The sequence below is a fragment of the Thunnus thynnus genome, chromosome 13 (assembly GCF_963924715.1).
Source record: "Thunnus thynnus chromosome 13, fThuThy2.1, whole genome shotgun sequence".
NCBI classification, from domain to species: domain Eukaryota; kingdom Metazoa; phylum Chordata; class Actinopteri; order Scombriformes; family Scombridae; genus Thunnus; species Thunnus thynnus.
Genome location: NC_089529.1, coordinates 28,045,178 through 28,060,320, shown reverse-complemented (window position 1 = coordinate 28,060,320; position 15,143 = coordinate 28,045,178).

Sequence of the window (15,143 nt, the reverse complement as noted above, 5' to 3'; positions counted from 1 at the left end):
GTAAAATGTGAAGTTGCTCTTTTAATTTTATATTTCCAGGAAGATGTGGCTGAGGATATTTAATATGAAATCATTTTTCTTAAAAAATAGTCTTCTTCAATGAATATTGAGCCATGTTATCCAATAAAGCATTCCACCTTTGTGTGTGTGTGTGTGTGTTAACATCAATACTACATTGAAGATGGGGTTATCAAACCTGACTTTACATTTCACATCCCTCATTTAATCCCTGCATTTGTCACTTTCATATATTTAATGAAACTGGACTTAAGATTGTGCATTGCATTCAACCTCCACTATTACATAATTTAATTATTTATGCACATCACATTTAATTGCTACTCTTGTCACCTTAACATATTTCATGCACTTCATTTCTTTGTCTGCAGCACAATCCATATTTCCTTTGTACAGTCAATATTTCATTTCAAGTTTTATATCCCATTTCAAAACTACTACTATTCCATTCTGTAAATAGATTTTAAAATTTCAATTTAATTTTATTATTAATCGTTTTTTTTTTCATTATTATTGTTATCTTACTTTTGTCTGTTTTTATTCTTCTGTGTTGTTTTTGGGAGCGAACACCAACACACATTCTTTGTATGCTTGCATTGGCTAATAAAACAGATTCTGAGTGAATGGGCTACTGTATTTCATACTGACAAAAAAACAAGAATCATAAAGATACAAAAAATCTCCAGGGTTGTGTAAATAGTAACCTATGCATGCATTGAAATTTGATGACCTGGAAATGAGAACAGGTTGGTCATTTCAGCCCTAATCCTAACCCTAACCCGAATCCGAGCACTTAAGGCCTTCTTCCAAGCCTGTAGTAATGTACTAGATTGTCAGAAGTATGTATAATCTCTGAAGGTGACTCATTTTGGTCACTATTTCCACCAAAAAAAACAAACACGCAAACAAAAAGCTTCATTTTATATATCAGACCTTGTGTTCTCTGAAACTAGGCCTGAGATGGCTTGTGTCCATGAAATGAGAAAATTAAAACTTTGTCATAGAGCTAAACCAAATACATTGTTGGAAAGGTCTCAACCTGGAGAGTAAGCAGTATGAGCATGGCTCTGTCTTTGAAATACTGACCTTTGAACTTTGACCTCAGTGCATGTTTGAAGGCTTATAATTCAGCAACAGAAAGGGGCTTCAGACATGGGACCAACTATTATAGAGAGCTCTTGACCTCAGCTATCATGTGAGTATAGTCAACAACTGGGGGTGCTGTCAGATATGGGTAAAAAAATATGGTTAAAATGATTTTTTACCCATTTAGTAATTAGATATTTAATATCTGATTACACAAATGTGTTTACCATCCCCTTAAACTCCTCAGTGTAATCTCAATTCAGTATTTACAACTTCAAATTCTAGGAAAAACACTTATATTTTTTTAAAAACTACAGTTCCCAAGAGCTGTGCCATGCAGCTTGATACAAATCAGCACCACAGTTGTAGTTCTTCAGGTGTGCAAAGTAGGGTTGTAAAATAGGGTTGTGAAAAGATATATCTACTGAATATACAGTGGAAACCGCTTACAGTGATCACCTCCATACAGGTCAAATTGATCACTATAAGCAGACGATTATTATAACCGATTTTTTTTCTTTTTCTTAATTTCTCATGCAGATTACCATCTAACATTTGATACCATTTAACATCTGTATATTTATAACGTGAATATAAAGTAATGAAATGGGCAGCTTCGCTATTTACTGAATTTTATTGACTGTTTCAAAATGCAGAACAGCTGTTTAAACACTTGTCGTTTCGCTGCTGCATCTCAGCTCGTATTTGGCAGTTTGTCATAAGCTCCAAGGAGACTATGTTTTTCATTGAGAGAAAATGACTTTTTCCTTTTCTTTTTCCCATCATGATTTCAATGTGCGCGCAGCATCAGCCTCAGGTCACCAGCTGGCAGCAGACATGTTGTGTGTTAGGTTTCAGGGGTGGGGGATGCAGGGGCTCTGCAGCGAGAAAGTTGAACCAGAATGAACTTTTGGAGAAACGCAACCTGTAACGCTGTACAACCCTGCCATGAGGGAGGACAAAAACATTACTAGGAAGAGGGGAGGACATTTCACTTTGTTTGCTAACGATAAAAGTAAAGTTAGGCTTTGCTGATGGCTTCCTGACTCATTTTAAAAAAGGTAGAGCAAGCTAGAAAGTGGATGAGGAGAGCAAGCAGTGGTAGCAAGAAAGCTGGTGGATGAGAGGAAGAAAACATTATTTTCTAATGGGTTGGGGTGGGGGAACTCAATGAACCAACCTACCTACGTTTCCATTGCAAAAATATTTATTTACTTCCAACTCTCTCTGCAGAACAAACAGTCCTTGCTGCCCGCATATCCCAATCCATTCTCTCATCCATATTCTTTTCTTTTTTTTCATGTGTTTTGCTGCACATCAGCTTACTTCTTGCATGTGTTTTTGTGACAAAACATAGTTTGGAGACCAGATTCCTCCTGCCAAAAGATCTTGTAATGTATGACGCCCTGTTGCCAATCAGTCATGTAGTGTGCAAACCACTACGACTTCAAGCCTCTTGATTACAAGACCGAAAGTTGTGTAGTGTGAACAGTACAGTGATCTGACAACTATGAAAGTCGTGTAGTGTGTCCATGGCATTAGGTGACCTTCGTCATCATGGCTACAATAATAACCACAGAGTTAAGGTTAGGGGACAATCAGTTACAGTTGTTAAAAACTGTCCTGACTAGTGGTTGAAAATGTGACTCTCGCAGGAAACCTGCAGCAGTCTCCTGTCCACTGTTGGCTTGTAACCTCCATCCACCCCTCTTCCCCCGAATGAGGAAATTTGCTGACATTTACATCACATGAACTGCTGCTCTGCTCCACGTCATAATTACTATGGCTGCTAGTTGGCATCTGTCACTCAAACGTAACTATCGGTCATTTTTGGGTGACTGACATTACGACCTACTGTGTAATTTTTCTTGGGAAGACAGCCTCTTAGAAAGACATATACTGACCATAGAGGATGTATTTAAAAATATTTTCACCATTGTTGGTGACAATCATCACATCAGTATGTATTTTTCCAGGCTGCTGTTTTTGATCATATCTATAGTATGTTGTGTGTCCCTGCAAAGAAATTGATTGCTCTGTATGGATCTGAATTTGATTAAAGCTTGTTGTGGAATGGTAAATAAATGGTGGATTTCTGCTGGGACATGGGGTGAAAACAAAGGCTGGACTGAACGTACTGGAGTGTGAACGGCGTTGTGCATTTCAATTGTGTGAAGCGGCGGCCGAGCAGAGTGAAGTGTGAGAGGTGCTGTCCATGGTGCTGATTAGTCTGGACGTGCATTACAGGTCGGCTGAATGGAAACAGCTCTGATGGACTGTGTGTAATAAACCATGATGACCTCCTGCTAATCCACACACTGCAGCCCAGGGTATCCACAACACGGCCAATGAATGGCCAGCTGGCCAGTCACCACTCTGCAGCTATGGTTAGGTAAACTGCATTGGAAATTTAATTTTCGAATTTTTCAAATATAGATATATATATATATATATATATAATCTTTATTTAAACAGGAAGGGGCCATTGAGAGCAAGCTTTTTACAACCATACCCTGAGTTACATTATACATCAACAGATTATACAACAAATAGGCCAAAGACATCAGCATAAGGGACAACATCAATTCATAGAGAACACATGCATTCACACTGCTCTATGTCAGTCAAAAGAAATTTAAATTGATTAAAAGGAATTAGCTTGTCTAATTTACATGCTCCTGCAGGTTGTTCCACTTGTGTGGAGCATAGATTTTAAAAGCCAGTTTCCCAATCTCAGTATTAACATGGCAATTTTTGAGGACCAAATAGTCTTGGGACCTAGCACAGTGTGACAATGATCTATATTCAAAAAGGCAAGTGAGATACCCAAGAAATTTTTCCAAGAAGTGCTTTGTAAATAAATAGAATGCCTTTCTCATCTTACTGCCAACAACTGCCACCCAACTTTCTCATATAGTATACAACAATGCATTCTAAAGCCATACCCAGTTATAAACTTCAGGGCGGAATGATAGATTGCATTGAGAGGTTCGAGAGTAGAGGCAGGAGAGTGCATATAAATTACATCGCCATAGTCCATAACGGAAAAATGTTGACTGAACAATTTGCTTTCTGCAATTCTGGGTAATACATTCCTTATTTCTATAAAAGAATGCCAGTTTTGCTTTTAAGGACTCAGTCAGTTCATTAATATGTTTTTTGAAGCACAGCCAGAAACCAAGATATTTATAAGAGGATACTCTTTCAATTGCTGTCCCATTAAGGATCGTAATATTCACTTCAGTGGAACTGTTAGAAAATAGCGTGAATTTTGTTTTTATCAGAGTTTAAGTAACTAATTTAAGATCAATTAAAATTTGCTGTACAGCACAGAAATCAAAATGCAAGTTTTGAACCACCTGGGCAATAGAGGGCACTGTTATATAGAGAATAGCATCGTCCACATACAGATGAATTTACTGTTTCTAACATTTTCTATTAAGTCATTTATAAAAATTGTGAATAAAAGTGGTCCTAGAATAGAACCCTGTGGCACACCTTTGTTAACACTCATAAAGCTGGACTGATAGCCATCACTCACAACAGCTTGTGCTCTACCACTGAGATAATTTACAAACCAACTACATGACTTTTCATCAAATCCAAAAGATTCCAGGCATTTCAAAAGAATTTGATGATCAACAGTATCAATATTATCAATAGTATTTTTATAGATAAATCAATAAAAAGGGCACAATTCTGCTTGTTATCTAACGCACTAGCAACATCATTCAAGACTTTTGATGTTGCTGTCACAGTACTATGCCCAGGTCTAAATCCTGATTGATACAATTTTAAAATGGAGTATTGACTTTAAAATGTTCTCACTTGATCATTTACCAGTTTCTCTAACTCTTCAGCTAGACATGATAGTTTAGAGATTGGACGATAATTATTTCGCTCGTTGGATTGACCACCTTTATGCAAAGGTAGGACGTAAACTGTCTTTTAAAGGTCAAGGATGGTTTCTGTTACCAAAGTCAGATTAAAAATATAAGTAAAACATCCAGCTAGTAATGGAGCTGCTAATAATAAAAGCCTTGGCTGTAACTGATCAGCCCCAGTGGACTTTTTTGGGTTGATAGAACAAAAAGCATTAAACACTTCATGATTCATAAAAAGCTTCAATGAAAAGGTCTGCATGCCCAATCTGTTTGCCCAGCAAGGTGCACTATGATCACACACAGCAGGATGAAATCCAGTATTTTCAAATAATTAACCTGATGAAATAAAATGTTCATTGATTGCATCACATATTTTCTTTCCAACTGAGATAGCGGTAGACCTTGAACAGTTTCATTGGGTAAGGATGAAGTAGGATTATGTGATAATGATTTAACCATTTTCCAAAAATTTGCTGGGTTTCCTTTACTTTCATGTAATGCAGAATCATAAAATGATGATCTGGCATTTCAAATAACGATGAGACACCTATTACTTTATTGATGAAAATATTGCCAATCAGAGGATGATTTAGTTGTTTGTGCTTTGCGCCAGACAGCATCAGCAATTTCCATACAAAACCAAAGATTGTTCTTGTTTTTTTACTCTGAATTTCTTAAAAGGTGCATACTTATTAGTTGTCTGGAATGAAATGTTTTTATAAAATAATCTAAGGCCAAGTGTGGATCAGGAATGACCATGGAAAATATTCAATATCACTGTAATACAAATCAAACAAAAATGCTTGTTCAGAAGAGTGTTTAAATTTTCCTTTTGACAGTGATACATGGTTTGGATCTTTGTAATTTCATCTCACAGATGCATGCTGTTAGGCAGTGGTCACTGAAGTTGAGAGGAAAAACACCACTAGATTTATAATGTTGGGGTCTACTGGTTAAAATAATATCTAGAAGTGTGGCCTTTACTGCATTTTTTGGATCTGGCCAAGTAGTAGAAGAAATGAGCTGTGTGAGATTGAATTCATTACAGAGATTTTTTCGATGATCAGAAGTGTTAACCAATTAATGTTCATATCACCCAGGATAAGAAGTTTTGAATTTTCATAGCTGAATATCAAATCAAATGAAACATCTATCACACCCACAGGTGTATAGGGTGAATGATAAAACCCAATAACTAGTACTTTTCCAGTATTATTTTTCCCCAAACACTTACATTCAAGAGTTCAAAACATTTGGGCTTAGATACAGAGGTAACACCAGAGACAGATAAACAACTTTTTACAAAAATGGCAACACCTCCTCCCTTTGTAGGCCAATCACATGGAAAAACATTATAGTTATAGCCATATGTCAAGCTAACAATGCGACTAAACATGATGTCACCAAGTTGGGGTGAATGAAGGGGCTTACATACAACACATTGGATCTCCAAATCCAGTAGAGTGTCAATAAGACATATAAAATCGTTCATAAGCCTCTCAGACTGCTGAAATTTAATTTAATTTTAATATCATTAAATCCAACATGTACCAGGACAGCTTTCAACATTGGATGTTTTTCAAGGAGTGATGGTATTTTAGCAGTGACATCCTGCAGTCGGGAACCCAGATAACAGTATGTTGCTGCTGTAGGATTCCTGATATCCCCGACAATCGACGAATTAGCATTGTAGTAAGCTGGAGGGGGACACTTACCTCAATATCCAGGGCCAGGGACTGGGTCTCCAACAGCAGCAAATGGGGGTGCACGCTGGTTCCAAGCCCAGTAATCCCTCTGCTGCTCCTGTGGCCAGTGTTCACTGGTAGTCTGAGGGCTAGGTGAAACCATGCAAATACATATTATGCCCAAGTTACTCACCTGAAAATATGCATGTATTGTCATTTATGACAATTACTCCAGTGTCAATACCTATGCAACTTGTTAAAGTTGTTGTTAGTTTCAGGTACCCATGTCTATATATATACAAAACTTGCACAACTTACAAAAATGTTCCGCATAATGCTGTTTTAAAAAAATGTAAAAACTGCTCTGGTGTTAACCAGAATATTCTGTAGATTGACCATAAAAATTGTGTTTACATGCAATTTAAAGATGCCATGTGGGTCTTTCTTATAAACATTCAGTTAAAACTGTTTATTTTTATATTGACAATGGCTCAAATGACTTAGTTCAATGTAAAAGGTATCATGCTCGCAGTGATGAACTCAGAGAATTATCACATGACTCTGCAGTTCCTTCAGCTCCAAGAACTGTTTTAACTTCTTTCAGCTAAAACAGTCCCCTTTTTTTGGCTCACTCTCACCACTCACATAAACCTCGTTTCCAATTTTCAGCTCTTTTCAGAGAACTAGTTTTAAAAATCCACTGTCTGCTATCTACTCATCATCAAACAGCAGAAATGGAAAGTTAGCAACTAGCTATATTGGAGTGAATATTGGATCTGCATTTGTTGGGTTGCCAGAAACATGACTCCAAATAAATGCTAATGTTTGTCTATGTCTGTTAGATGTGTAAATAAGCAAGCTTGCCAACACATTCGGCATTACAACTATATAATGTGAGAATACTGTATATAAGTGTTGTGTTTACTGTTTGTTTCACTGCTCCCAAGTAGCCAAAAAAATGTACTAATGTTTTTATTCAGTATTTCCGAGCAAAACACAATGTACGTCCTTGAGGCCTCATGAATGTGTTGAATGCATTTACTTCCTCATAAAACAATTGTAAAGTTACTTTCCTAAAAAGAAAAAAAAAAACATTAAACTTGCACTCTCATGCCAGATAGCAGTCTTCTTCTTCCCTGCCTTTTGCCAGCACTTTTCTGTGTTTCTTGGTGTATTACCACCACCAAGATCAGTAGACTAGCATGGATTCACTATACATTTGTGTTTCCACTCTGCAGTCGGAAAGAATGGGTATCATATTACTCATGTGCTTGTATGTGTCCTTGTCCTTGTATGTGTGCATATGCTGGTAGAGCACAACAAACGAGATACAAACAAAAAAGGAGCTGCTCATAAAAAAACATTGCTCCATAGTGCTACTTGTGCTCAGAAAGTCCACAGGGTACCTGATATTGGAATCTCAGCTGTAAATATAAAAGTAAATATAAATGTCAGTGTGCTTAAAACAATAAAACTGCAAATAAAGCCAAATGTATTTTAAAAGATGGCTCACCTTGTGTATGATCAGTCTGAACTACTGCTGAAGGGTACTTTTCTAGCAAACACCCAGTTTGGGGAAGTTTATCATCCAAATATATACATGTAGTAAAGATTTTTGGCTATTTATTCAGTGTAGCGATGATTAGTTTTATCTCACAGTTTGAGTTGTGAGGTTCACCAAAGTCTGCTGTTCAACACAGATACCAAAATAACCAAAATTCGGGCACCAAGTGGCTTCCATTTGGTTTGGATTAGTTTCTTATCTGTACTGTACAGATGGATACTACAGTGAAAACACATTCAAATTTTTGTCATTTTTGATTCATGAGGTTCTCAGAATTGGCCCAGCTCGGACACCAGAGGCACACAATCCCATTATAGTGAGTTGCTGATTGTGAACTACATTTGGAAATGTGTCTAATTCTCTATTCTTTTTTTCTGTTTCTCTTTTAACAGCTTGACTGGAATAGGAACAAACACATCATTAAATCAGCAATGTCCCACTGTCGCCGTCATTATGAAACTCAGTTTGATGCCAACATCTTTCATTAAAAAAACATGCAGCCATTTGGGGCCCTGAGTTCCCTCGGTACGGAAATATGACGCTAATCATGGACACAGTGGACGCCAAGCCCAGGGAAAACTGCTCTCTGCTTTAGGAACGTTTTCAAATAATACCATTAAAAAATAATAATTGATGAAGTTGGCTCTGAGCAAAGGCAGTAAGCGCTTTAAAAGCTTTCTGTCGTCTTACAATACAATTTCCAAATCAATATTTCATTAACTGGATAGAGGTGCAATGTTCTTTGTTAATAAAGAAGGTTTGGCTCAGCACAGAGTTAACGTTTAGCTTTAGTGAATTTCAGGTAGGGAGGTGGGCAATTATGTTCCACCTGGCCTTCACACACACACACACATACACACACACACACACACATGCCTGGTCCTCCCTTGATTGTTTCTGTGTTTATGGGCCGTTTTATGACTGGAGAGCCCCTGATCTCCAGCGTCGGTGGGCATCAGGTGACTTTCCCCGCGGCAACAGCAAGAAACAAACATGAGATCGTCTGACTTTGGCCCTAATTCAAGTGACAGAAAAGGTGCAGCCGCCACGCTAACAACGCTGTAAATACAGAGTGAAGTTCAGGACCAAATTAACTCACAGAGAGACCGTATGCATCACATTTATAGAGCTGATTTGAATTAAAGAAGGGTCAGACCAATTTATTCAGTTCTGATGAGCTGGAGGGGGTGCATTATTCTAACATAACCACATTGCTCTTACAGCCTCATCAGCATCCAAAATTAATATCCAAAGCTGGACAATTACTTGTTTCAGCTGTTCTCCTCTTACTTGTGGAATTAGTATTTTACATTTCTTCCAAAGGTTGACAAAGATAAAAGCAAAACTAGTTTTATATGTCAAGAGTGTAGTGCCCCAAAACAATAAATATATTTGATGTGATCACTGACAGGAGGAAAATGTATAAGCGAGATAATCTGATCTGACCTGGCTTTTTGTCTTTTTATTTGGATCACAGGTTGTGCCTTTAAAGACCTACTGTCACTTACACTATTACATTTAAGTGGCTTTCAGTGGAGAGATCCATGCTTGGTCCTTCAACACTTCACATTTATATCTTGACAGAAATTACTTTTTCAAGTGGAAGAAATACTGAAGAGCATAAGTGACGCAACTTAGGTTGTACTTCTTGATCTAAGCGCTGCATTTGATACAGTCGATCAAGGGATACTTCTAAAATACTGACTTAAAAATTGGATTGGTCTCTGAGGTACAGCTCTGAACTGGTTTAATACGTACCTCAATGGCAGAAGATGTTTTGTTAGCCTTGGTGACCATGTTTAAAACAAGCATGACATTGTTTTTGGTATTCCACAGGGTTCTATTCTTGGTCCTTTATTGTTTTGTCTAACAACTTGGAAGAATTATTTGTGATCATGGAGTAAATTTGGATTGATATTATATTTATCTGTAGTGCCAGATGATACTAATCCCCTAAATCCCTTGATAAATTGTCTCTCCAGCATTGTAGAGTGGATGAGTAATGATTTCCTCAAATTAAATAAAGATGAAACAGAAATTCTTATAACTTGTAGAAATATACAGAGAGAAAAAATATTAAACAAAGTTTGAAGTCTGGCCCTACAGAACAAGCCTGAAGTAAAAGGTCTGGGTGTTCTTGACTCTGAGTTGGATTTTAAATCACATATCAACAATGTTACAAAGATTGCTTTTTTTCATTTAAGAAATATTTCAAAATTTAGACTCCACTTCCCATTGGAAGATGCCAAAAACTTGACCCATGCCTTTGTATTTTCATGCTAAAAAAAAAAAAAAAAAAGCTGCAACTTGTACAAAATGCAGTAGCCAGAACATATTACACCAGTTCTAGCGTCATTACACTGGCTATCTGTAACGTTGAGGATTGATTTTTAAATTCTTTTACTTTTTATAAGGGCCTAAATAGTTTAGCACCTTCATACCTCTCTAATTGCTTATCTGAGTATGGTCCAAACTGTTCCTTAGGTAGTTTAGTGATGGCTTGCTCAATGTACCAAAAATGAATCACAAAAAGTATGGTGAAGCAGCTTTCTGTTATTATGCACCAAAGGTTTGGCACAAACTCCCATATATCAGACTGTCATGCCATGTCACGGTTTGTTTGTGCAGGTCTGAACACTGTATTAGCACTCGGGTGTGGACCAAAACACCAGCATCATGACCCTTTGAGGAAGCGGTCTCAGTCTGGTCCCAAACACACTCTGTTTGTGGTGGGAACGTGATTCGATGTTGATCAGTTCCAACTACTAGGTGTACTGTGCAAGCTTGAGCTAAACGGCTCACATAGTCAGGTGTGCTTACTGGAATGAGGATGAGTGAAATCAACAGTTGCTAGCAGCTAGCCTGAGAGATCCAATCTGGAGTAGTGCAACATAGTATGTTGCTTTTGGCAAACAGGAGATTCTTCAGGACCTTCTTCCTGTGTTTACGTTCTCATTCCCACCCCAGGCACAACTAACCAATGAGCGGAGTGAATGTGGCTTTTAGTGACACATTTTGGTTGGCTTTAATTTTCTTCTGTGTGAAAAGACAATGAATCCAGTGGAAAATGCAACAGGTTTACCAACTCATCCACTAAGTTGGACCAGAGCAAACAAATGTGTATTCCCCTACATAGTGTGTTTACTTTTATGTTGTATGTGTTGTCCAAATGTCTAGTGAGCATCATTTTACCTGTCATTAGTGGACTCAAATTATCCTGCAATGCAATTAAACAGCAGCATACAATCAATACTCTCTAAAATAGAGCCAACTCGAAACAAGGTACATTTAGATGGCTTCAGGGTCATAGGACCAGTGGTGTCTGAGTATTTTGCCATTTTTCACACTATTGTGTACTGAGTAGTAAAAAAAAATAATTTTCTACTTTCTCTTGCCAAGGAATAAATTACTATGAGATGCTATTTTGTCACGTGTCACTTTGATGTCCCTTGGTGGGGTTTTCAAAAGCTTTTCTACTCTGACACATTGAATATTTTCAAATATTTGGGACAGAATATTGACGTACAGCAAATCCCTGCAATAGTATGGGCAGCATTACTCCTGATTCTTTTTTGCTTTAGACATATTAAAAAAGAAGAAAAAAAAAAACCTTTAGCTTCATTCACGCATAGAGACAGAAGCAATGTGGATGTTATAATAAAAAGCATTTATTTGTTTCATGGCTTATTCTCAATCCTTAATCTTGATCTTTGTAGGTAAATAACTATTTTTATACATTCATTCAGTATGGACAACATATGGATGACTTTTGATGACATTCAAAAGTTTTGGAGAAGTATCTACTCCACGTTTGCCAACATGTGAGTTTTGATGAGTTTTGGGGGAAGAAGATATAACGATGTGTGAGCCCCTAAAGATTTAAGACAGCGTTTGTTTCTTGAGTGCAACCAAAACCTTAACGATCAAGCACAGCACTATCCATTCGTACTTGTATATCAGTTGCTTTTAGTCTATATACATTTTGATTTTTCAGGCCCAACTAGATGTTACCTTAAAGGATGGGTTCACAATTTTTGACGTCTGTCGTAAAACAATAGTCAGGGGCCAAAATGAACATTGAAATAGGTTTTTCTTGCTGTAATCATTCCTCCTGTTCATACTGACCATTAGAGGATCCCTTAATAATGTACTTGCAATGTAAGTGATGGAGGACAAAATCCACAGTTCTCCTTCTGTGCAAAAATGCATTTAAAAGTTTATCTGAAGCTAATATGAAGCTTCAGCTGTTCAAATGAGTCAAATCAAGTAGATATCTTTCAACGTTACAGTCTTTTTAGTGCCACAGTCCCTCTTTTTGTTACTGTACTTCCACCGTAGCTCAACAGGGAAACACTGTCCGAGGAAACACAAAGAGGGAATTTGATGCTAAAAAGACTGTAAATGTGGCAGATATCCACTTGATATGACTAACTCAGACTGCTGAAGCCTCATATAAGCTTCATGCAATGACTTTTTGCACAAAATGACTGTGTGGACACACTGTGGATTTTGGCCACTTCATTTGAATTGAAATTGAAACACTGAAAGCACATTTGAAGGGGATCTTTCAATAGCCAGTATGAACAGGAGGAATGATTACAGCGAGGAAAACCTTGTTCACTGTTCATATGATTTTTGTTTTAAGAAAGACTTGAAAAACTGTGAACCTATCCTTTAAAGTGGCCTGGTGGAGGTGAGGTGGGACAACTGCTTCAGACTTGTTTGTTTCTCTTATATTTTTGACTTTGTGCCTCTGCAGTCTGTAAAACTCACTTTACTTCTATTCAGTTTTAGATGGATTTATGAGGAGAAATCACTGTGGAGTTCTGGCATCAATGCAAATTCAGTGGTGCTTGTCATTCAGAGCTGTGTGCCTTGTCATTTGATTAACTATTGTACGGCTGTAATGAAATATTGGAATGCACATGCACAGTATCAGAATTACAGAAAGTCAATTTTACTGTAACATTCTTTAATAGTACTTTTTTTCTCAGCTTGCTGCACATCGTCCCTGCACTGCATGGCTCTCAGCTCAGAGCTGCAGCATGCGTGACGAATTGAAATATTGAAATTCATCTTGATGAATTGAAAGACATGCAGCACACATACCCAGCAGAATTGTGTCAGATTGGTTTCTGTGTCTTTGGTTTCATGTGGGATGTGATCCGTTGAAGGAGTCCGCAGACATGTTAGGGGAAGCTATCCTCTGCGTCCTGTAAAAATGTGAGGGTTTGTGCTGCTGATGCTGCTGTTGAAGTGTCAGACAGGCAGTTTGAATCAGGATGACTCAGACATGATGCAACAGTGACACCCAGTGTACTGAAAATGCAGTAGTGATGCTGATGTGCTACCATGCATGTACTCTCTTGTGTGTCACAAAAATCTCCATGATAATTACAGCCAAGAAAATAGAAAATTCTCTCCTCCCCTCACCAAAATACTGGTTAGCTACTGCTTCTGGCTCCAAGCAACAAATACTGCATGTTCATGTGTAGATTTATACATTCTAATGTATACTGTAATTAGCTATACAACTGTATAACAAATGTTATGTATTATTTTGTGATTGTGTATTTTTAGGTCACAAATTCAGAATTAACAGTATAAAGTGATCAGTGTTTTTTCTTCCACTTTCATACATCGTATTTAATTTCATTTCATTTTTATTCTCTAACATACTATTTGGACTACTTATTTGATATTGCTGTAAAAGTAAATGTATCTTCAAACCTGCGACTTTGGCTGCCAAACTAAAATTCCCAACAGGGATTGGCAGATTTTAATTCTTATGTAGTCCTTAGTAATCATTGGGCTCAGAAGCTTCATTTGATGTTTGTGCACCTGATGGTAATTTCATACTTTTCAGGGAAGTCAGTCAGTGCAGCTCAGCACCCATGGGACCTGCAGAACAGCACCCATGCTTTCTGTTCTTGAACAAAGCATCGAGACAAAGTAGAGCAGGGATGTTTGATGGTTTGAATCTGGGTCTGCTGTTCTGCTGATCTACAAGGCCTCTCCAGCTACAGCATTTCAGTGGTGTCTTCCTTCAGTTATTGTACATGTTTCTAGAGTTAGGTCTAGAAACCAGGTCTATGAGAAAATAGAGAGAGAGTTTGAGCAGGTCGGGTTCACAATCATAATTATCATTGGAGCCTGACAGCGCGGCAGCAAAGTATTTATCTATATTTTGATGAAACAATGACTGTTTGTAACATGCTGAGCTGAGTGGGTTGGGAACGAGTTTCTGCCCTTTATGAAGATGTTAAAGTATCTTCATCATTTGTTCATGAATTCACCAAACAACATTGCAGATACAAGCAGCTACAATGAATTTCACTTGCAGGGTCCATGTCTTTAACTCATCGTTAAAGACAGGGTGAGGGCATCTGGAATGAACTTGGAACCGTTGCTCGTTCATGTTCAAAGGAGCCAGTTGAGGTGGTTCAGCGTCTGATAAGATTGCCTCCTGGACGCCTCCCTAGGGAGGTATTGTGGACATATCCAACTGAGAAGAGACCCTGGAGAACACACTGGAGAGATTGTGTGTACCATCTGACCTGGGGACACTTTGGGATTCCCCATGAGGAGCTGGAAGATATTGCTGTGGAGAAAGACGCCTTCCTTATAGCCTCAGTAACAAAAGCGCTTGTCGGATCATCTGACAGCATCTGAAACTCCCTTTCCAACATCAGAATTGGAGGAAGGTCGGTGACAATTTTGGTAACTTTCCAAAACAAAAAATGCAACATTCACACTCACTTTATGCAGGTGTGAAAGTAGGTTGGGTTTGAACTTGTAGCTAAATCTATCTTTTTTCATTCTTTTTTCCCACTACTTCTATTACTTATCGTGTCCTTTACCAAATGCAACACCACAAATGCATTTGAGGAGAGAGAGTTGGAATGT